This window comes from Camelus dromedarius, chromosome 8, assembly GCF_036321535.1.
Source record: "Camelus dromedarius isolate mCamDro1 chromosome 8, mCamDro1.pat, whole genome shotgun sequence".
Taxonomy (NCBI): domain Eukaryota; kingdom Metazoa; phylum Chordata; class Mammalia; order Artiodactyla; family Camelidae; genus Camelus; species Camelus dromedarius.
This window is the reverse complement of record NC_087443.1, coordinates 23723058-23748873: the sequence shown is the minus strand read 5'-3', so window position 1 is coordinate 23748873 and position 25816 is coordinate 23723058. Positions and strand designations below refer to the sequence as shown.

The following is a 25816-nucleotide window of genomic DNA, read 5'->3' as shown; positions in this document are numbered from 1 at the left end:
ATTCATTCTGAAATTACAGTGCAGACCACTAAGCTTGGGGTTGAGGGGGGTGGTTCTCAATTCTTCGTAATTTCATAAGATGTGGAGGCCTCTCCGAGCCCAGAAGGCTGAGATGTAAGTGGATGTGTATTGTTAGTGGAACACTTTGTGCTTTGAGAATCCCCACTGAGAAAAGCAAAGAGAGGAGGGTGTTAAACTTGATTCAGACCAACCAGGGCCTTATGACCCCTCCTGTTGGACTTTATATTTGGTGATGCCCCTTGTCTTCTAGAGCAGCTGTCAGCTGTGCCCTAAAGCCCCCTGGGGAATGCCTGGTTCTCCAAGACCTCCTGGGTAGTGTCTGTGTCCCTTACGTCTCACCCAGGCCCTTCCAAGACCTCAGCTCAGCGGCTTCTCAGGTCTGTTTCATGCTTCAGACGTGCCCTTTAATTGGCTTTTTCTTCATCCCTGTGACTGGACTTTCTGGCATCAATTTGTCAGGCAGGAGGCTGGTCCTTTGCTGTTCATCCCTCAGCTCCCTGCTACCAAGCTATCTTCCTGAATTTCTCTGTCCACATTTAGTGTTTGGGGGTGATCGATTGCCACCCCAGTACGAAGCACAGACTACCCTGCAGCAACCTGGCTCCAGGAACACCACGATGTGGCCTTTCCCAGAGGTAAGCGTTCCCAACCTTACAGCACTCTTTAATCCAATCATGGTAACCCAGTGTGTGTGTGTGTGTGTGTGTGTGTGTGTGTGTGTGTGTGTGTGTGTGTGTGTGTGTGTGTGTAGAGGGGGGAAAGGCAGAGAGAGTGGACCTTTGACCAACTTCCATTAACATTACTTGACCCAAAGAGTAATTCCTGGTAGGAAGCCAGGGCCCTAGTGTGAGGTTGTGAGTCCTTCATGGTGAGGTCTATAGATCAGTTTTCACCCCTCTGTCACTCCCACAGAAGCTCTTTGGACGCTTTCTGGCCTCTGCACCCTGAAATGCACAGGAAGTTGATGAAAGATGAGAAAGAGCGGGGTCAGGGCTGGAGGCGTGACTGAGAGACAAATCGCCCTGGCCAGGAAGTACTTGTGGGACAGAAAGAACAAGGTGTGGGGAATTGAGATGCGTAAATGAGGTGGCAGGTTGGGAGATCTGGCAGATAACGAGAGAGTGTTTTACCCTGTGGTCAGTCTAATCCTGGGAGTGGCCAGCAATGAGGTCTGTGTGCTACCTCAGGTTGAGGGTCTCTCAAAGTTCAAGGGTATGGGAGAAGGAGGGACACTTAACTAAAGTTTGTTCAAGTCATGGTAGCAATATCTTGTCCATGCTGGGTACAAATAGCTCAGCTAATCATTTATGGGACAAAGAATGGGAATTTGGAGGGTCTGTGTCTGATCTTGTCATAGGTAAACCAGGGGAGGCATCTTAAGAGTTTTACCTAAGTTAGGGCAAAGGGTGTTCTTTGCGGTAAACCACTTTCGGGAACACAAAAAAATGGGGAGATTAATTACTTAATCGTTGCTCTTTTCTGAGAGCACAGGGAGAGAATAAAGTTCAACGTTGTCAATTACCTTCTATATGAGTTTGAGCTTTAGTTTCCTCATAGGAAAATTATGGTAAATTCCTATGGTTTTTTTGTCAGGGTGAGGACCATAGACCAAAACTTATGTAAAAGAAGTTAGCATGGTACTAAGCACATTTTAAGAGCTCAATAATAGAAGTCATCATTATTCAGACTATATTTGTTGTTACTATTACTGCATCCTGGGCATTGCTTTTATTAAAGCCATTTTTATTATCTATTTTAAAAATTAAATGCAAGTAATCAGAGCCCTATTATAGCAAAGTACACAGCAAAAAAGATAAGTTTGTGAATAACCTCAATAATTAGACCCCATTACCATCCAAGAGAGAGCTGATGGCATTGGAAGTATCTGACCAACAGATGACATAGTAGTCAGATCTTGTTACACTGACTTTCAAGAAGGATTTCATGTAATTCATTCCCTGGAACCCATGCAAAGTGCTATTTGCAATCTAAATGAGCCCAGGCCTCTGGGGTGTAGAGGCTGGAGGCCTCTTGCCAGCCTAAAGGGAGGCCACTCTCGGAGGCTTATTCCTCTGGGTGTCGCTGTGCGCTCAGACTCGTGCTGATGTGGTCATAGCAGCTCCTGCTATGAACATTCCGATTCTTCCAGATCTTTTTCTCTTATACTGGGCACGGAGCCTCTCTTAACATCTTATTGGTATAGAAAGAATTCCTTAAAGATTTTATATGGGAACCTTAAATATTTCATGGGCTCATCTGCCTGTTTAATTATGTCTACATGCAAAAAAAAAAAAAATAGGCTTCCTGGCTAGGCATGCATTTTGCGATACTGTTATATAAATATTTAAACAGCTGGGCTTCTCTGTATCCTCAAGAAAAGTACAAGCCTTCAGTCTTTGCTTGGGAAGAGAAACCTAAAATGAAGAAGACCTGGAAGTGTGTGTAGGAGTAGATCTCCACATATAAGTGGGGAGACTGATTTTTATTTTTAAAGCCAATTGAACAACAATAACCAAAAAAAAAGCATGCCCTTTGCCTGGGCTGTTTGCCAGCGTAGCTCATAATATGCTATAATGGAGCTCCGGCGTAAAAGAGGCACAAATGAGAATCCTGATCTTACCATTTACCCAAGTGGACAAAGCTATGCAAGTCTTTTAACCTCTCTGAGCCTTATTTTCCTTATTTAAATAGTGGGAGAAGTAATGGTGCAGTCCCTGTGGAAAACAGTATGGCAGTCCCTCAAAAAATTGAACATAAAATTACCATATGATTCAGTAATCCCACTTCTGGGTATATATACAAAAGAATTGGAAGCAGGGACTTGAAAGGTATTTGTACACCCATGTTCAGAGCAGTGTTTTTCATAAGAGCTAAAATGTGGCAGCAACTAAGATGTCCACCAACAACAGATAAATGGAATAAAATGTGAAATAGATAGATAGACAGATAGATAGATAGATGAACAATGGAATATTATTTAGCCTTAAAAAGGGAGATTCTGATACGTGTTACAATATGGTTGGACCTTAGAGACATTATGTTAAGTATAAAAAGCAAGGCAGAAAGACTAATATTGTATGATTCCACTTACATTGAAGTAACTAGACACAGGTAGGATGATAGTTGCTGGGAGCAAAGAGGGAGCAGGAGTTTCAGTTTAGAAAGATGAAAAAGTTCTGGAGGTAGGGAGGGGTGATGGTTGTAGATCAATGTAATATAAATGTACTTAATGGTACAAAACTGGTTAAAATGGTTAAAATGTTAAATTTTATGTTATGTGTATTTCACCTCAATAAAACAATGGGAGTAATAATTATACTATTCTTAAAGAGAAATTTCAAGTGCTAAATAAATCACATATATTAATAGGTGAAACACTGTGTGCAGTGGATGGCCTTAGAAGTCACCCCAAAGATGCCAATGTCTTTTTCTGGGTTTGGGCTTACTTTGGAACTTCATCCCCTGCTTGTGCCTAGAATGGCAAACCCTAGCACAGATGGACAGTGATGGTTCCAGGATGGCTGCATGATCTGAACAGTAAGAGTCTCCATATATCTTTGCAAGGAAGGTGAATGGAATTTTTAAAACTATTCTCTTTCATGTAAATATATTTTTAATTAAACTTTCTATTTTATTATAATTGTAGCATCACATAAAGTTGTAAGACAATATGTAGAGTCGTCGTATACCTTTTACCCAATTTCCCCCAGTGGTAGCATCTTGTAAAACTTAGGTACAGTATCACAACTAGGGTATTGATATTGATATAGTCAAGATCCAGGACATTTCCACCACCGCAAGGATCCCTTCGATTGCCCTTTAACAACCATGCCAACTTCCATCTCCCCCTCCCCCCCCAACACACACGACCATCCCTAGTTCCTGGTAATCACGAATCTGTTCTCCATTTCTATAATTTTGCCATTTCAAGAATGTTGTATGAATGGAATCATACAGTATGTACCCTTTGGGGATTAGCTTTCTACACTCAGCATAATTCCTTCAACATTCACCAAGGTCACCAATGATATTTTTAAAAATAAAAGCACAAGTGATTATTCAAGCAACTCTGTCTATCAAGGTCCTGAGAGACACTTAATTCTCTCCAGATGGTCATACAAAGAGACTTTAATGAAGAGACTAGCAGTAGAGGCGTGAGCAGTACTGAAGGAGCCAACAAAGAATGTTGACATACTTGGGACAAGTAACAGTGGGGATCCATGGCCACCCCTTAAACTAGAGCAGAGGGGGTAGAAAACCATGTTACTGGAGCTCACTGAGAGGGGCAGAGGTGAGGGAGGAGGAACGCCTGGTGGGAGGAGGGTCAGGCACAGACATAGCTATAGCAGATTGTAGCTGGAAAGATACATCTTGACCTCTCCCCCACCCTTTGATTTCCTGCCTAACTTAAGTGGAACCAAACAAAAAGCCAGAGGGCCAGAAAACCCAGATCAAGCATCCTTCAGAAGCCAGACTCCTTGGGTATAGTGCAGAGCCAAAGAATGACACAGATGGATTTAGGGCCAAACAATGAGTAATCAGCACAACAAAGAGTGATAAAAATGTGTTCACTCAACAAATATTTCCTGAATGTTCACTATTTGCAAGGCTCTGTTCTAAGCATTGGAGAAACATAATAAACAAGAATAATTAAGGTGTTGTCTCTAATTTCAAGTAGAGGGAGACAACTAATATTTTGCTGAAATGATGCTCTTGAGCAAGGAAGAGTTGATGAAATCCAGTGCATAAGAGGCTGGTTGGCCTTAGTCAGGGGCATGGGCAGTGTATTCATGGTACTAGATGGGAAGGCAGAATAAATGGGTCAATATAGTATAAATGTTTATGTGTGGATGAAAGCATCAAGAAATACACCATGAGCCACCATGAGAAAACAATATGGAGATTCACTAAAAACAGACTTACCCTATGAGCCAGCAATCCCACTCCTGGGCATATATCCAGAGAAAACTCTAATTCAAAAAGATACATGCACCCCAATGTTCAGAGCACCACTATTTACAATAGCCAAGGCATGGAAACAACCTAAATGTCCACTGACATATGACTGGACAAAGAAGTTTTGGTATATTTATACAGTGGAATGCTACTCAGCTATAAGAAAAGAATAAAATGATGCCATTTGCAGCAACATGGATGGACCTGGAAATTGTCATTCTAAGTGAAGTAAGCCAGAAAGGGAAAGACAAATATAATGTGATATCAATTATATGTGAAATCTAAAAAAAAAAAAAGGCAATCGAATTTATTTACAAAACAGAAACAGACTCACAGACAAAGAAAACAAACTTATTGTTACCACAGGGGGAAAGGGGTGGAAGGAATAAATTGGGAATTTGAGATTTGCAGATATTAACTAATATATATAAAGTAGATAAACAACAAGTTCATACTGTACAGCACAGGGAACTATATTCAATACCTTGTAGTGACTTATGGTGAAAAATAATATGAAAATGAATATATGCATGTTCATGTATGACTGAAGCATTATGCTGTACACCAGAAATTGACACAACATTGTAAACTGACTCTAATTCAGTAAAAATATATATATACAAAAAGAAAAGAAATACAGACTTTGGGGCAGATCCTGGCTTCACCACTTCCCTGTATGTGACTCACGCTGACGACCTCATCACTCTACAGCCCACTTGATTCATCCATCAGTGGAGAGGATGGTAGCATCTTCCCAGATGCTACGAGTTTTGTTACGAGAACCTATAAATTGCTTAGGACGTTTTCTGGCATTACCACATGTGAGCTTTGGTAATGATGCAGGAAAAACGGGTATGGAGCGTGAGGAGGGCCATGTCCCAGGTCTCGGTTGAGTCACTAGGATGTGTCCTGCCAGGTGTGAGTCCTTGGCTTTGCACAGGAAAGAATTCAAGAGCAAGTCACTTAAGAGTGAGTTGAGTAAAGGTAGATTTATTTAGAGAGATACATACTATATAGAGTGTAGGCTGTTTCAAAAGGCAAAAGAAAAGCCACAAGTTGTGGGGGTTGAGTGCTCAGGTTAAAGTAAAAGTAGACATACACTCCATAGACAGACTGCAGGCCAAGACAAGGGAGTGAGAGAGGTGTCCACGAGGTGCGATGTTACCAATTTTTATGGGCTTGGTAGCTTCATATGCTAACAAGGGACGACCACTCCAACTACCCTGGGGAAGGGGCTGGGATTCCCAGGCATTTGGCCACTGCCCACTCTTTGACCTTTTAGGGTTAGCCTTGGAACTGTCATGGCACCTGTGGGCATGTCATTTACCATGCTAATATATTACAATGAATATATAATGAAGCTCAAGTTCTACTAGAAGTCAAATCTCTCACCATCTTGAGCCTCAAAGCCTACTGGGGGGTGAATCTTCTGCCATTTCAGTGTTAATTGCTGGGTCATTCCTTGAATGGCTGTGCCCTGTCCCCTTCCTTCCAGTTTCAGTAATGCTTCTCAGTTATCCTTGATTGTTCCCAATCTGAAGACTTCTGGCTCACTCTGAGGGAGGAGTTCTCAAACTTGAGTGTATGTCGGAATCACCTTGACGGCTTGAAAACATTTTAGGCCCCACCCCCAGAGGTTCTGAATAGAGCAGGACCTGAGAATTTGCATTTCTAAACATACATCCTTAAGTAAAGCTGATTCTGCTGGTCTGGGGGACCACATTTTGATATTAACTTCTAGGGATGGGACCTAGCAGCTGTGTTAGCAAACCTTGTTCCCCAGGTGATTCTCAGCATAAGCTAAAGCTTGAGAACTGCTCTTAGACTTAGTAAAAACTAACACACTGAAGCCTTCTTCTTGTCTGTCCACCTTTGCAGATTTGTAATTCTTCAGGCATCAAAACTCTTTTTCTTCTTCTATAGTAAGAATGAATTTCTGCCTGGGCTCTACCATGCTTAGCTGCCTAAATAATTTTCCACATAGCTTGGTAAAAATTGAAAAAGAGTGTTTCTCACCAAATAGGTTGAAATAATTTTTCAGACTTTCAAAGGAAACATGCTTTTCCTTCCAATCATTTTTCTAGTGTTAGGGATGGTAAGATTTAATCATCAAAGGCTTTACAGTGGGCGTTCTCACCAACTGTTTTAGGAGACTTGCCATTGTTGGAAAAATGATCTGAAACTTGAAAATAAAAATGTGAGCATCACGTCTTTTTAATAGCACATGGGGCAAAGACCACTCAAGGATTGTTTAGGAGAATATACATAGTTCATCTCATTGTTTTAAGACTAATTAAAAGTTGCAGACTTAATGAAGTTCCTTGTTAACATATGTATTTTTGCCCTATAGTGATGCAAATAATTTCTGTCAAACAGATTACCCCCACAAATTTATAGTCTATTAGACATTAAACAGTTTATATCTAACACAATAATCATCTAAACATTTCTTTGTTTAATTGCCTATGAACTCTTGCTTCTGAAATGCTCTCTGAGCTAATCACAACATATTACTGGTTCCCTCATTAATTAATGAGTTAAAATCTGACATGTGCTCATTTTGTAGTTGCCTGAGAATCATGGTTTTTGCATTTCTGAAACATCTACTTTAACACTGTTCACTGAAGAACTCACTTGAAATAGTTTTGCCAAGGACTGGGCATGAAGCTGGGTGAAAACGATCACTCTGTGACATAAATGTATGACTAGTAGTTAGATCTTCCTGTAGTCGGCTCAAAGATACATTGCAACAAAGGATCTCAAAATGCATCAGGAAGGGGAAGGTAAAGAACCATAGTTTCTCAGAGCATTCTCACAGGAGAGGGACTCAGGTGCTGGCTATTCAGCTCTGCCACTTTTCCAAGGTGAAGTCCTACCAGTAGGTAAGAACTCCAAGGTGAGGACTCTTGTCCATATTACCCTGAACTCTTTTGCTAAGCTATGCTACCAAAAACTAGTACCAAGCTCTGGCACAGTTTCTGACTGTCACTTCTGGCATCATCTTGCTTGTACTGTCCACAGATTCTATGCAATAGCCATGCATTACACATGTGTGGTCACGTTATCACGATGTAATGACGACCAGTCATGCATACACCAGAATCTCCTGCATTGCAAGGCAGTGGGGACCTAAGCATAGCTGGCCTAGCCACTTCACATCCTTTCAATCATGTCTCAGTTAAATCCAAATGTCCCAGAGGGAGTGAGCATTTTTCCAACAAATATATAAAATCAGTTTTCTACAATGGAAAATGATCACTAAAACCTTATTTTCTGAAATGCAAATTACCTAAGATTTCAGAAAATGAGAAAAAAAGCAACCCAAAGAAAATTTGAAGGAAAAAAACAGTCTTTGGAAATATAGGGGGAAAAATGTAGAACTAAAAGTTAGTAAAATTTAAGAATAAATTCAAAATACATTGCTTAAAAAATCTAATAAAACATAAAAAATATTGTTAAGTTTAATAAAAACAAGATAAGAAGTCAAATTTAGAAAGAGGATATAATGAGTGAATGATTAAATTATAATGCATTACTGTCATAGTTTTGTAATAAATTTAGAAATATTGATGGTATGATAACAGCCAAACTAACACCAGAATCGATGCAGTTAAAACGTAGAAAACCTGAATAAAGCAATAGAGAAAATAAGGAGAATTGCTAAAGATTATCCACAACAATAAAGGTCATCACTGAAGAAGGCTTTTCCACTTTTTTCTTTGAAAATTTCACCATGTATCACCTATTCCATGACATGGAACAAGAGGAAAATTACTCAAGATAACTCTACAAACTAATGAAAACCTCAGTCCCCAAAGATGATAAGATTTTCACAAAACCAGAAATGAACTGATCATAGTTTGATATAAATATGAAACTCTAAATAGACTACTGTAAATTAAGCAGTACAATAGGATGGTAATAAATCAAACTGGAAATTCAAGGCCTAATGTAGTGTGAAAAAATTAATGATTATCCCACAGCATACATCAGTAGTTTAAAGAAAAGAAATCATATCAAATTTATAAGTATGTAAAAGAAATTTGGTTTACTCCAAAATCATACCAATAAATGAATATTTCTTTAAAGAACAGTATTGGGGCTCAGGGCAGGCTGCCCCCAAAATATGCCAAAGTGGCCTATTGATTATTTTGAATTAAAGTTACTTAAGAAAGAGCCAGCACAAGGACACTCTGACCCTCCATTCTGTCTCCCTGAAAACAGGAAATTAATCTTCCATGTGAAAGTTACCCTCTTATACCAGGAGGCAGAGAGGCATCCTTATCTTCAGAGATACAGAACTCAGGGTCAAGAAGGTTCTCATAAACAATCTTTGTTACTTCACTAATTTACTACCCCAAGCCCAAATTCTGCTTAGATTTTCCACTAATTAAGTACCCAAATCTTTTTCTTTGTCCTGTCAATTCCTCACAAATTTATTGTTTCTTTGTCTAAAAAGTATCAAGTTGCCTGTTTTGGTCACTTCGTAGGTCCTACTTATATGAGACTTCTGTACCTAAGAATTACTTCTTTTGTTCCTTCTGTTCATCTGTTTCATGTGAATTTCATTACTGTACTAGCCAAGAGAACTCAAGAAGGCTAAGGGAGGAATTTTTCCTCTCCCCAACTGTAAGATTCTTCTTTTTCAAAATGGACATATCTTTATTTTCTCAATAAAAACATATGAGTATTGCTCGTAGAACTCTACTGATGCCAAAATGCAGGTGAAGTGATGCTACAGCGTATGGTTCTTCGGGTTGATGCCTGAGTTCCTGCAGCTGGAACCACCTGTTCCTCAACTCCTCGTGTCAAGTTTTGAAGTACCAGGGGCAGACTATGCAGTTAGAGGCAGAAGCACATGGAACAGACTGTGGAACTAAGAAAAGCCCAGGAGGTTGAGCAGTTGCTTCCTAAAAGTAGAAAGGTAAGCTCTTTTCTTGATGATACTATTTGTCACTGCAAGAAATTGAATGAACAAAGGCAACTGGTCTCTTGGTCTCTTGCTGATCTTGTCAGCAGAATGAATAGTAACAATCGGTAAGGCCAAGTCCAAGATATCCAAGCTGCCAGGAAACTTTTTTCTAAGGAAAACAGCCCCATCACCCTCTCCATTAAAAGTATAAACTAGACTGGTTTGATTTTAAAATATGTGTGAGTGTATGTATGTTTGGGGCAGGATCACCTGGTATACATCTGGTATTCTGCTTAAATTCACTCACACACTTACCAAGGCCGCTTCTGGACTGCCAGATCAAAACAAGGCTGTAGAGGATGCTCTGACAGCATTCTCTGTTCCGTGGGCATCTCCTCAAGCTCACGTCAATGAACAAACAATGTGGACTCTAAGAAACATTGCAGTCCAAGATTCTGACTTGGTTATCAAGTGTGTGTTAATAGATCCCTTCTCAGCTTTAATGGTATTTCCTTATACATAAATAATGAGAATGTAATTATGGTTTTACCTGGACATTTTTAAAAGTTTTGTGTGTGTGTGTGTGACAGAATTATTGATCGCCCATTAGGAAACTCTTAAGCAATGTCCTCTTTTTAATTTTCCTATATCAAATAATCACTTTTAAATTTTTTCTTTCTTTATTTTTTTGCAAAAAAATAGGTACCCAGTAATTTCCACAAATAGTGATCTAAACAAAGAAACTGAAATAGATCTGAAAAGAAAGGTTGTTCACTGTCACTGAGCTCCTGGGACCTATGGAATGTCTGAGTCACAGGAAACATTGCCACAGAGGCCAGTGAACAAATTCAGGGTGTGTTGGATTCAACAGAACCTAGAGTACTTACAGTCAATTAACAGAAAAACTAATGACCAGCAGGAAGCTGGGTAGATGTCTAATACCACAGCTGGCTGTCAAGATCAGATCCAGCAGCTTGTCAGTTATGATCCCTTTCCCCAACAACGTTTAACAGGAAATGCTAAGAATGACAATAATTTTCAAGTGGAAAGAACATTTGAACAGACTACATTATTTCGTCCATAGATGCACATTTATACACTACTGATAAACCTTATATCTAAGAAATACACCAAAATTGCTCTGATTGTTAAGGACATCATCTGAAAGGTCTTTCAAGTTGCTGAGAAAATAGGTGAAATTGAGAAACTGGGTGCTATGATCACAGAGTACAGAAGACTAGTCAAAATTGAAGCTCTTTAATCCATGAGAACAAGTATGTATTGAGGACTGCATAAGGCTGATTGAAAAGGGTTTTTCTGCAGAGGGAGAAGACAATCAAAACAACATGTCTACAAACTTTCAGAGTTTTGTAAGCAAGGCTTAAAAGTCTTTTTATAAAGTTGGCCAACTAACATTTAATTAATTTAAAAAAAAAAGAATGAGGGAGGAGGAAAAAAGGGTAACTTGCAGGAAAAATAAATCAATACAGCAGTATAAAAGTAGAAAATAAAAATATGTCACAACTTTACTTCTCCATTTTAAGAGCAATTTTGTAATGACTAGATATTTATATGTTTAATTTATATAGTATTATATAGTACACATTTATATATTTTTATATTATAACTAATATAATATGGTAATTTCTTTTTTTTTTTCATCTACTCAAAAACAGGTTCACATCATACAAATTATTCTTTAATATTATTTTCCATTTAAAAATATATCACAAACTTCAGCTGGTGGGAAGATAGGATATATATGCTTTTCCCTATTTCTCTCACTAAATACAACTAAAACCCTTAGACATACACAAAACAACACAAAAAGACTCTAAAAGATGGAAGCAAGAATGCAGACTAGCTAAGAACCTCAGGACCAAAAAACAACAGGATGGTTTTCTCTGGTTTGCTTCTGGATTTTTTGTTTTTTTGGGTTTTGTTTGTTCGTTTGTTTGAAGCATGGGGGGGGGTTGTTTGTTTGTTTGTTTGTTGCTTTTGTCTCAAAAGTCTATACCTGGAGCTAAAGAATCCAGGCAATCCGGGGACCCCAACAACAGTCTACTCTCTAGCTGAAGGACCAGGAAAGGAAGCACACAGTAAGGCAGAAACCTTTTAACGAACAACTGCTCAACTCCAGCTACCAAACACTGTAAGAAAAAAAACTATAGCCCCTCTCTTGCCCTTGCAGCAAAGGCTGAGTGGAAAGTCTAGATGTCCACACTTGCAAGATTGCAGTGAAGCATCTCAGTATCACCTCTACACATGTTAATTTGACAACTTAAAGAAATTGACCAATTCCCTTAAAAAAACACAAGCTACCGCAAGACCCCTAATATGAATAGATCTTTTTAATAACCCTATGGCAATTAAAAAAATTGAATTTATAATTTAAGATATTAAATAAATAAATAATAAATAAATAATAAATAAATAAATAATAAATAAATAAATAAGAGAGAGCTCTCCGTGATCAAATGGTTTTGTTGGAGATTTCTACAAAATGTTTAAAGAATTAATGTCAGTTCTAAACAATCTCTTCTAGAAAATAGAAAGGAAAGAATACTTCTTAATTTATTTTATGAAGTTAGTATTACATTAATATCAAAACCAGACAAGGACAATACAAAAAAAGGAGAAAGATGAATAATTCTCATGAATATAGATGCAAAAGTCCTTAACAAAATATTAGAACATAGAATTATAATCGAGCCATCTCCTAGTCAGCATCATGGCCACCTTCAGACCCCTCGTGAAACCCAAGATTACCAAGAAGAGGACCAAGAAGTTCATCTAGCACCAGTCAGACCGATATGTCAAAATTAAGCAGAACTGGCAGAAACCAAGGGCCATTAACAACAGGGTGCACAGGAGTTCAAGGGCCAGATCTTGATGCCCAACATCGGTTACAGGAGCAACAAGAAAATACAGCACATGCTGCCCAGCGGCTTCCTCAAGTTCCTGGTCCACAATGTCAAGGAGCTCGAAGTGCTGCTGATGTGCAACAAATCTTACTGTGCTGAGATTGCTCACAATGTCTCCTCCAAGAACCACAAAGCCATGTGGAAAGAGCAGCCCAGCTGGCCATCAGAGTCACCAGTCCCAACGCCAGGCTGTGCAGCGAAGAAAATGAGTAGACAGCTCGTGTGCACATTGTATTTACCTTAATAAAACCATGAAGCTCAACATTTTTAAAAAATTATAATCAATGCAGAAAAAACATTTGACAAAATTGAATACCCATTCATGATAAAAAATCTCTCAGAAAAATAGAAATATAGGGTAATTTTCTCAACTTCATAAAGGGCATCTACAAAGAAGTTTCAGCTAACATTTTATCTAATGGTGAGAGACTGAATGTTTCGCCTTAAAGCAAGGATACTCTCACAACTCATTCAACTTATTGCTTGAATTTCTAGCCAGTGCAATAGGACAAGGAAAAGAAAATAAAAGGCATATGAGTTGGAAAAGAACAAATAAAGCTGTTCCTATTAGCAGATGACATGGTTGTCTACACAGAAAATCCCAAGGAATCTACAAAAAGCTCCTAAAAATAGTAAGTTAAAACTCCTAAAAGTAACGTGAGTTCACTAAGATCACAGGATAAACATACAAAATCAACTGCATTTCTATATACAGTAATAAGCATGTGGACATTGAAATAAAAAATATACTATTTATAATCTCTACGAAGTATGAAATACCTCGGTGTAGATATATCAAGTCATCTTCAGGACTTGTGTGCTGAAAACCACAACATCCTGATGGAAGAATTCACCAAATGTCGAAATAAAGAGAGAGTCATGCTGTGTTCATGGATTGGAAGACTCCACATGGTAACAATGTCAATTTTTCCTCGTCTTGATATACTGATTTGATGCAATCCTTATCAAGTTCCCAGCAAGATTTTTTTCTTAGATATACACCAAATTATTCTAAAACTTATATAGAAAGCCTGAGGCCTTAGAATAACTAAAACAATTCTGAAAAGAATAACAAAGTGAAAGGAGTCAGTCTACCCAATTTCAAGACTTATTCTATAGCTGCGGTAATAAAGAACACAGAAATACACCCACACAATTATGCCTAACTTCTTTTGAAAAAAAAGTAGAGAAGTAATTCAGTGAAAGAAAGATAGACTTTTCAACAAATGGTGCTGGATCCAGCAGACAAGCATAAGCCAAAAAACAAACCTCAATTTAAATCTCACAGCTTATAAAAAATTAACTCAAAATGGATCGTTAACTTATATGAAAATGTAAAACTATAAAACTTTTAGGAATAAAAAGGAGAAAATCTCTAGGATAAAAGGCTATAGAAGTATTTTTTCTACTTGCAACCAAAAGCATGATCCATAAAAGTATAAAACTTCACTTCATAATAATAATTAACACTTTAGATCTATGAAAGGCCCTATTAAGTCAATGAAAACATAAGCTAAAGAATGAGGGGAAATATTTGCAAACTACATAACCAACAAAGGACTTGCATCTAGAGTATTTTAAAACTCTCAAAAGTAAACACTAAGAAATAAAATAAAATAAAAAATAATGCAAATAGAGCAAAGGCAAAAGACATCAAGAGACATTTAACTGAAAAAGGTAAATAAAAAATTAAGCACAGGAAAAGATGTTCAACAGAGTTCGCCATGAAGGAAATGCAAATGAAAACCAAATTGAGCTATCACTACAAACCTCCCAGAATGGCAAAACAAAAAGTAGTGACAACATCAAATGCTGGCAAGGATGTGGAGAAATTAGGTCAACACCCATTCATCGTTCTTTGGAGTAGACTATGGTACAGCCACTCTTGAAAACAGTTTCACATATTCTTATCAAACTGTTCGTGCAAATAACACGCACCCCAGCAAGTGCACTACGAGGCATTTATCTGAGAAAAAAAATAAACATTTATACTCATACAAAAACCTGTATGTCAACGTTTATAGAGGCTTTATTTGTAGTAGCCCAAGACTGGAAATACCCCAGATGTCCTTCAATAGATGAATGGTTAAACAAACCGTAGTATAAAAAGGAATAAACTAGTGAAACATGCAATAATCTGGAGGATTTGTCAGACGATCATGCTGAGTGAAAAAAAAATTCCAAATGGTTACATACTTTGTGATGACATATATATAAATAAATTGAAAATATATATATACGTATATATACACACACACACATACACACACATACACACACACCCTGGCACTGAAGATATATATATATACATACACACACCTAGAAATCACAAAATTATAGCAATGGGGAAGTTTAGTTATTGCCATGGATTAAAAAATGGGGGTGGGGGTAGAGGGAAGCAGGTGTGGCCATAAAAGGGCAACATGAGGGACTCTTGTGATGATGGAAATGTTCTGAATATTGACTATATCAATTTCAATATCCTGGTTGTGATATTGGACTATAGTTTTTCAAGACGTTATCATTGATGGAAACTAGGTAAAGTGTACAAAGGATCTGTCTTATTATAACTGTATATGAATCTAAGATTATCTTAAAATAAAAAGCCTATTTTAAAACCTCAATTGGCAGAAAGTCATAATCAAAGGTGAATTGTCATACTAAGTTTTCCATACCTTTTTTGGGACCCAGAAATGGGAACTGGGCATGGAGTTACCTCTCATATAAACTCTCTCTTCTCTTGCAAAGAGGTATTCAAAATTGGGCCATATAAGAATTGCAATATGAAGTCAAGGTAAAGGACTTTTTTGAAAGTCAATTGATTAAAAATTATTTCTTTAAAAAAAAAAGAGTTGCAATAGTTATGTTGTATTTCCAGTTTTTCTAATGTCTGGTTTTTTTCGTTTTGTGTTTTGTATATATATGTACATATATGCATAATATTAACATTTTTCTTTCCATTTCCTCTACTAGCCCAGGACTCCAATACTGATTGGAGGAACATAGGCTCTCTCTTGGTTTACAGACTCCAATATTTTCTTTTGGCTGGCTCCACAAATCCCTATACTTCTTTTTTCTCTGTATTTCACTATCTCTAGTGATCCCTGAGCCCTCAGGAATCCAAATAGAAGTGTTAGGGTCTTTTGCAAGTAGTGTTCCCCCAAAGCTTGCAATTCTCAGTTTTTATAATTCTCTGGGTCTTGATTAACCCCAACTACTATAATGAAAGCATTGGGGGGAAAAAAAGAAAGTGTTTTCTATGTATTATTTTCTTGGTGTAACAGGGCTTAACTGTTATGAATTTGGAATGAATATTATTACCCAAACTCATCCTTCTTCTCTTTAGGGATCTTGGACACGCTACCCACAGGCAATAATAGCCAATGAGAAACAAAGGACTAATTTATTCAGCATTGAAAAAGCACTTCACATTTTAATACAATGCTCTCTTATGAAAGTTATTTGGTAAAATATGGTATAAGCCAAAGACCTCAGCCATGCCTCTTTTTTCCCCCCAAAGTAAGTCTTTAGGAAGAACCTGACCTTACAAATCCATCTACCAGAGACAAATAAGCCATAACCAGAAGCCAGGATGGTGGGGCTTACCTTGTAGAGGCAATGAAATGGGCTGGATATAAAAACTTAGCAAATTTCATTTAAAGAGGTCATTGACTTGTTCTCTTAGTTGTTTTATGTTTTCAGGGCTAGGCAGTTTTCCTCCTTATTATCTAAAACAATTAAACAAACAAACCAGGACTATTAATATATTTTCCCCAAGAAAGTTGGATGTCTGTTAGTACTTTACCTGATTTATCATTCAGTTTACTTTTAGCAATAATGAAAGCATTTTAGGAATTTTCAGAAGGAATCTATTATGAATGAGAGGAAAATTTCCAAATTATAAGCCTATGTAAAAATACTACATAGAACTTCTAGGGGACATTGTCAGCGTCATGCTAGACAAAGATGTCTACTTTCAGCACTACTCTCCAACATTGTACTGGAAAGGAATAAGATGTGTCAGAATTAGTAGGGGATAGCTTCCTATACTTTCACTTTTATTCTACTTAATTCTGAATAACTAGGACAATCACCATGATTCAAAATTCAAGTATAAACCAGTATATAATGAAACATTTCTCTCCCATCCCAGTTGCTGCTCCCAGTTTCCTTCCCTGGAAGAATTATATTATCAGGTTCTTTTATCTGTCCAGATATATTTTATATATACATATTCAGGAAAGATGATTACTTAGCGTGAACTTTTTATTTGAGCAACAATTCAGTGGTAGGTGGTGCTTGGATTTACTCCAACGAGTCTATTTCAAGTCATACCAGGTCTCAGCTGGGAGATGTGATTTATCTGATTAACAATTCTGCTGTGGTTAGATAGCCAGTGTGTGGAAATCTGCAGCATACTTTTTTTATTCCTGAATTTTCATTCTTTAGGTGTCAGGGGGAACTAAACAAAAAAGACAGCACCAGGAGGCCAGTCCACATCATAAAATAATTAAGCTAAACTGAAAAGCATCCTATTAACTATGATAAAGTCAACTAAAGCTCCCTACTGAAACAACTTCAGTTCCTCCTTCCATGACAGAACCTAAATATGGGAAATGATTGTCGGTGGAAATTGACTCACACCTATGGAAAGAGACAGACGAATGAGGAGGGAGTAAGGAGGATCTCCCAGTACTTGTAGTTAATATCAGACATGGTAGTCCTCCTCCCAATTTCCAGGGATGTCTGCCTTTGTGGAGCTGCTCTCCCGATACCTATCAAAGCCCCTTTTATCTCCCTGGACCAGTGAGAAGAGCAGTTTAGCTGTTGTCCACAAAAGTCTGAATTGAATTAGAGCCAGAAATCAATTACATTTACTTCAAGGCCCCATGTCCCCTGGAATTTCGAGGACCAAACAGCCAAAACAATCTGGAAAAAGAGGGACAAAGGTGAAGGTCTCACACTTTCTGATTTCAAAACTTACCACAAAGCTTCAATAATCAAAACAGGATTGGAAATGACATAAAGACAGACATATAGACCTAGGAAATAAAATAGAGATCCCAGGAATAAACCCTCATATATACAGGGCCAACATCTTTCAATGGGGAACAGATAGTCTTGTCAATGAATAGTGCTGGGGAAAACTGGGTACCATATGAAAAAGAATGAAGTGGTATTCTTACTTTATACACAAAAGTTAACTCAAAATGAATCAAAGACCTAAATGTAATAGCTAAAACCATAAAACTTAAAGAAGAAACACAGGGGAAGAGTTTCATGACATTGGCTTTGTACAGGATGCAAAATAAAAACATAAATTGGGCTACCTCAAAATTTAAAACTTTGTGCATCAAAAGAAACTATCAGCAAGTGAAAAGGCAACCGATGGAATGGTAGAAAATATTTGTAAATTATGCATTTGATAAGAGATTAATATCCAGAATATAAAAATAACCCCTAAAACTCAGTAACAACAACAATCTGATTTTAAAATGGGCAAAGGACTTGAATAGATAATGACTCCAAAGAAGATATGCAAATAGCCAATGAGCACATGAAGGAATGTTCAATATTACCGATTATTATTGAAATGACAATTAAACTCTCAGTTATGATGGATATTATTTTTTAAAAAACAATGTGAGAATATGGAGAAATTGAAAATCTTGTGTATTGCTGATGGGAATGTAAAATGGTACAGCTGCTATAGAAAACAGTAAGAAAATTCTTCAAAAAATTAAATGTAGAATCACCATATGATATGAGAATTCCACCTCTAGGATGAAACCCAAAAAGAATTTAAAGCAGGGACTCGAATATTCGTCCAACTATGTTCATAGCAGCATTATTCACAACAGCCAAAAGCTGGAAGCAACTCAAGTATTCATCAATGTGTGAACCAATAAACAAAACGTGGCCTATTCAGCCAATGGAATATTATTCAGCCTTAAAAAAGAAGGACATTCTGACACTTGTTAAAATGTGGATGTATCTGGAAGCTCAGAAGGACATATATTGTATGATTCTAATCATATGAAGTAGCATGAATAGTCAAATTCATAGAGACAGAAAGTCAAATGGTGGTTGCCAGGGTCTCGGGTAAAGGGAGAATTAGGAATTGCTGTTTAGTGGCTATAATTGCAGTTAGGAAGAGGAAGACATTCTGGAGATGGATGGTAATTATAGTTATACAGCAGTGTGAATGTACTTAATGCACACTTTAAAATGGCTAAAGTGGTAAATTTTATTTATATATATATATGATTAATTTCCAACATATATTTCTAAAACCTCACAATGCTTTGGCTTTTTTATTTCCCCAACCTTGGTCAACTTTTACTATTTAAATGGCAGCACAAACCTGTCTTCTAACACATATTTTATGCATAGCAAAAAAAAAAAGTGAGAAAAAAAAGAAAAGGAAGAATTCAACTTAATCTACATCTACTATACTCATCGCTTCACTAATTAATTTATTTTATAATAAATATTTTATTAAAATATAATAATATTTTTCAAACATGTATAATGTGTTCAAAAAACATAAATCACAGCCTCCAACCAGCTTATATTCTAGAGGCGAGACAGGCAATATTAAAAATAGGAAAACTCAGAACTGGCTACATAATCTGCAGGGCCCAATGTCAAACTGAAAATGTGGGCCCTTGTTCAAAAGTTATTAAGAATTTCAAGATAGTGCTAGCAGAGCATAAAACCAAGCTTGGGGCCATGAAACTGGTCCTTTGTAAGCTGATATGCAATATTAGAGTGTCTGTAGTAAGTGTAAAAAATTAAAAAGGAGAGTAAAAAAGAATGATATAAAGAAGTTTCAAATTTTTAGGGAAGGTGAAGAGGAAAGGCCTTTCTGAGAAAATGACTTCTAACTAATGATCTGAAAGAAGAGAGGGAATGAGCCATAGAGGGAAAGTATTCTTGGCAGAGGATGCGAAACCCCAACCAGGGAGTGTACCTTTGCCCAGCCTACTGAAGAATTATGGCTGGGATAGAGGGAGACAGTAGAAAAGTATGAGATCAAAGACCTAGAGGGGTTGGGAAGAAGGAGATATGGCAAAGATCCTCTAAGGCCTCTAAGGTCACATTTGGTACTTGGCTTTAACTATGAGTGACATCGCACAAAATCCCACATACCCAGGGTAAGTTTACATCTTTGCTTGTCACAGTAAAAGCCAAAATACTTGCCATTTCGATCTAATTTGTCGTCTCCCTTGACCATTTAAAGAAGAGGAAGTGGAGAAGAGATATACATTGAACTCGTTTTGAAAGTTTGAAATCAAACAACAAAGTGAATTCATCAAAGTCTCTCAAATATTATCATTTGGACTATACACATGGGGTGACTTAGGTTCGGAACATTCCTCCTGGTTCCCAGGACCATGGTTTGGCTCATTCTCTTCTCCCTAGCCCCACCCAGTACGTTCATTCAAAGCCCTGTGTGCTTAATGATAAAAGCAGTGGCTACTCTGGTTCTAAACTCATCTAAATAATAAGTCTTTTCTGAAACATTTCCTTGGAAATTTATCTTTAAAATGAATCTCTTTTTAGCACAATAGAGACAGCTATTTGCAGAACTCTCTTAGCAGATAAAACCTTGAAACTTCCGATCACATATTAAATTACCTTATTGGTCATTTTATGTGTATATTCAGGAATATTTATAGAATAAATGTGTCTACCAATTGCAAGATAGTATGCTAAGTTTTATGGAGGAGACAACGATGGAAAAGACATTATCCTTTTGCACAAGGAGCTTCCACTGTGATGCAGGAGAGTGGACAGATGCTCAGACTGCTGGAAGGAGGGAGGCAAGGACAAATCAGAGACCAATGGAGTATTAGGAGAATCCAGGGAAGCAAGCAGCAGATCACTTTCGACTGCAAAGTAAGATCAGATTTCATGAAGATGTGCCAAATGCAGTGCAATCACAGTTTGGCGTATTTTCTACTCTTCATTCAATTGGTGACAAAAAGAAGAGAAAATAGGAAATAAAGAGAAAGAGCAATAGGAAAATGTAATGAAAGGATGGGAAAGTGGGGAGAAATAATTAGGGAAGAGAAGAGATGGAGGCTGCAGACATCTTGGAGAAAAATAGTACCTGAGAAGATACATGGAGGAAAAATGAAAAGGGGAAGATGGAAGAAATGGGAAACAGAAAAGGGAAAGAATGTGAAAGGCGGAGGGAAATAGAGTGAGACAGCAAGCAATAAAATCTAGGCGGAGAATCCTGAAAATGATAATAAAGTAATCAAACACTACAGATTTCATTAAAGGCATCAGACTGTGGGTCTCTGTCCAGGAGTCCACCTGAACTTGGATCTGGTATCTCAATCTCCATCCAGTTCTAGACCCCCTCAGATAAGCATTCCTGTCTTGTCTGCTTTCACTCAACACCAGCAGCAACAAACACCTCACTCCCTTTGCCAAGAGAACTCTCACAGTCAAATCTCAAAATCCCAGCCCAAGAAGCACCATGGGTGTTCGATGGAAGGTGGTTGCTTGATGAAAAGCCACAGAGCTTCTGCACAAAGACGCTTACAAACAGAGCTAGGAATCAAGAACACGTTCATGTGCCCTGAAGCTACCCAGCGGGGCTAGAACTGAAAGTGAAACTTTCCCAGTTACTTTTTCAAATACAAACAGTGTTAAATTTGAAACCAGCAGCTGTGCGCTCTAACCGCTTTCTCTTGTGCGATTTATTCCAATTGCACTTCTTAAATAAAACTTTCATTTTAGATATGGAAATAGATTTCCTTCCTGAACAACTTGTTCTTCTAGAAATAAGTGTTGAGTCAGATATGTGACAATGATTCTCCCAAAAGAAATATGCTCCGTAAACAGCGTCTTCCTATTTGCGGTCGACTTGTGTTTCTCTGCGCTGGGAAAGCTTCTTCATCCACATTTTAGGGATGAAGAGGAAATGTCTCATGGAAAAAGAGAAGAAAAAAAAGAGGTTTCTGAGGAATGAGAATTGCCTACGGGGCAATTTGAAATACCTTTCAGAGGCAGGAAAACGCAATTGGAGACATCGGTAGACACTCAAAACAGGAAGCTCCATCCACCACTTCTCATGGACATAAAAGTATATTTTAAATTCATTAGCCTGGAAAGAGCAATTTTCACCTCAGAATCTGCCCTACTTTATGTTTCCTAGAACAGTCTTTGCTTTTGCTGAGTTATAATACATGAAAGTCACTCTCAGTGAACATTTGCCCTACAGCTCACATTATAGTAAGTACTCTGTGTAAATTATCTCATTTTATCCTTACAACCACCTTAAAAAGAAGGTGTGCTGATCTCCATTAAACAGACCAGGAAACTGAGAATTAGGGGATTCCCAGGTCATCTACCAGTAAAAGCCAGAATTTAGTTTAGGACCAAGGCTAGATCACTCCAAACACTAGGCACTTAACCGCTATCCTGTGTGGCCTCTGATTCAAGCTTCCTTGAATTCAGCATGCTAGGCTCCCAGCTGGTGGCCTGGGTCAGGGAGTTGGGCTCCTGAGGGGTCATCGTGGACAGAGTTTGTTTCCTGAAGCAGTAAAAAGGTGAGGAGGAAAAGTTCAAACAAAGCCCTTGAAAGGAAGTCAAAGATAGCAGTTGTGTAAACAAGATGGGGAATAGATGTCCCGTGACCGAAAGCCAAGTTTCAAAACTATATATGAACTTGACCTAAATAGGAGCAGGTTAGAAATAAATGGGGATGATCTGGGAGGACTGACTTAATGAATTTAGGTTGTCCATGGGTTTGTGACAAATGGGTGAATTAGGCTAGCATAAAGAACATTGTATTTTATCAGACAGGAATTAATACTTAACAAGATACTGATGTGTCTGGAAGCAGCAAATAGGAAGGAAATCCTGTAAACTGTGGTGCTATTATCATAATTATTATCATTATTAATTATGGGAAGCAGTATATGAAGTAGGAAATATGCTACAAATACAAGGGGTGATGCTAGAAACTAGCATTGAATCTAACTCATGCACTGAGCTTCTACGTATAAAACTTACTCTCTTCTATTCAGGATTTTTAAACTGTACATAGTATTATTACATCATTTTTAAATGTACCATTTTTGGTGAAAAATACTATATCCTGGTGTTAAAAAGAAAATTTTAAATAATAATATAGCCTTGACATTCACAAATCACCACTAACATTTGGTAAGTGTTGAACTGAAACAAATAGACCAGCAGATATTTCTCCAGAAAAAATAGGTTTATTCAGGATCTGCAGAGAATTGCCATTTGGGGTCTGTAATCGTGGCGAGCCATGTGCAAGTCCTGGCACAGCAAGGGAAGGAGAATACCTTCAGAGAGAGGAAAAGGAAGCAGGGAGGGTTATAATAAGCAGAGTCCGTGACTTTTCATTGGCTGAGTTCTTGCCAGGAAAGAAGAGGAGTCTTCCTTCTTCCTGTTGGGCTCTGCTATCATCACAGACCCCTTTCTGGTCTCCCTACTCTATGTAATTGAGGCTTCAGTTTATTAATTTTTACCTACATGTTATTGTGGTCATTTCTCACATTTATGCGTAGACAGAAAGAGAGAGAAAGAAAAAGAAGAAAGAAAGAAAAAGAAAAAAGAAAAAAGAAAGAAAGAAAGAGAAGAAAGAAAAGAAAGAAAAAGAAAAAAGGAAAGAAAGAAAGAAAGGAAGAAAGAAAGAAAGGAAGAAAGGAAGGAAGGAAGGAAGGAAGGAAGGAAGGAAGGAAGGAAGGAAGAAAGAAAGAAAGAAAGAAGAAAAGAAAGAAAAAGAAAGAAGGAAAGAAAGAAAGGAAGAAAGGAAGGAAGGAAGGAAGGAAGGAAGGAAGAAAGGAAGAAAGAAAGGAAGAAAGGAAGGAAGGAAGGAAGGAAGGAAGGAAGGAAGGAAGGAAGAAGAAAGAAAGAAAGAAAGAAAGAAAGAAAGAAAGAAAGAAAGAAAGAAAGAAGAAAGAAAGAAAGAAGGAAAGAAAGAAAGAAAGAAAGAAAGGAAGAAAGAAAGGAAGAAAGAAAGAAAAAGGAAGAAAGGAAGGAAGGAAGGGAGACAAAAGGAATGGAAAGGAACGGAAAGAGAGAGGGAGGGAAGGAGGGAAAGAGGAAGAGAAAAATAAATGAAAAAATAAATGTATAAAAAGTATATAACTGTATTTATGATAAATAACTTGGAATTCAGTTGAAGTTAAGTGAAACAAAAAGGGGGGGGGGCAGTGGCGAGAGAGCAAGAGAGCATTAATATAACACTAAAGGAGCTACTGAACAGAGAATTATCTGTCTTCCTTTGGCAGAGCTTTCTAGCCCCCACCCTGAGTTTCCTCCCCTTTTGTACTCCAGATCGCGCACACTGCTCTCTACTCCAGGAGACTGCGCTCCAGGTGTCCTTTTGTTGCTAAGTGGGATCATGTGACTGCCTCTAGCCAATGAGTTCGGATGGAACAATAGTGACTCCCAGGCCAAAGCATTCAGTGGCCATATACGCCTCTCTAACACTCTCCTCCCCTACCATGTTCTCCAGGGAGGCTACATAATCCAGATGGTGCAGCTACATGACGGTCAAATCGGAAGGCTGCAGGTGCCTGGACCTGTAGCCCACTTTGCAACAAGACATAAAGCCTCCTTATATTCAGCCACTGAGATTTTGGAGGCATCTGTTTATGTAACTTATCCCAGCCAGTCCTGAATAATATTCCACATAAGAAATTTTCAGTTCCTAAAACATGCCTCTAGAGTTTAGAAAACAATATCAAAAATTAACAGGCTGAACTATAATAATGGGTACACGTCATTATACATTTGTCAAAACCCATAGAATGGGCAGCACCAAGAGTGAACCCTAAATTAAACTAGGCGATGGGGGATCATGATGTCTTAATATAAGTTTGTTGACTGTAAATGTACCATTGTGATGTAGGTTGTTGATGGTGGGGAGGTTGAAGGGAGGACAAGGCTTATATGGGAACTTTCTGTACACTGTTTTGCCATGAACCTAGAGCTGCTCATTAAAAAAAAAAAATAGTCTATTAAATTAGCAGGTTGAGATTTTGTATTTTTTAAACCATACATTTCAATGTTCGTTTCTATTTCATAATTCTCTGCTAATAAGTATGAGAAAATTGAGATCTTTCTGTTTCTTCAAATTCTTCCAAAATTCTTGTTACCCATCTTACTATTTTTACATCCATGCCTATGTCAAGGTATCTTCTTTTTTATAAATGTACTTTTCCCAGTTGTTACATTTTACATCTCTAACTAAATGGATCAAATGCCCACCACAGGTGCTTTCAACATGGTTTCTACGTCTTTAGTGTCTTGAGTTATGTCTTGTTTCTTCTCCTGTTTGGATGGATTTTGTCATTCATTAGAGTTGGCTTGATTGCTTGTTGATTCTGGTAGCAGGAGCTCAGATGCTTCAGTCCTAAAATTCTTCAATATCTGTAATTGTCCCTTTGTTATATTTATGCTTGAATTGACAACAGGACTGAAGATCTGAGTATTAAGTCACAATTTATTTCCCACAGAATTTCCTCAGAATTTATTTTCCATCTAAAGGAATAAATGTTAATATAGAAAGTCTGAAGCCCAAACTCCACGTAATTTGCTTTGTCTGCCTCAGTGACTACCCACAGGAATCTTCTTTTTACTTTTTAAACTCAATATTCTTAAGATATAAATTGGTGTTAATTTTTCTGTATCAAAAATCTTCTCGGGATTAATGTGCCCTTTTGCTCTGCAGACAAAAATATTCCTCATTTTAGAAGAAATTTCCCTTGAGTTTATGTATTTCATCACATTTTATATTGTCTTTGGCCTTTTCCAAGGATATCTATTATATACACATTCTATCTCTTCTCTCATCCATATCTATGGTCTTTACTATAATGAATGCTTTTTAGATTATATTCTAATTCATATTACATCTAATATGGCTTTCATCTCTCTAATAGATTTTGTTTTTCTCCCATTTTTCATCTCCTTTCAAACCCCTGTATCTCCTTTTTGAAGTCCTTCA

The 25816-nt window shown here is 37.6% G+C and overlaps 1 pseudogene; it reads left to right on the top strand.

Moving 5' to 3' along the window:
• The first annotated feature begins 12620 nt into the window (after window positions 1-12620).
• Window positions 12621-13026, top strand: LOC105092409 (large ribosomal subunit protein eL32-like; annotated as a pseudogene).
• Window positions 13027-25816: the final 12790 nt, after the last annotated feature.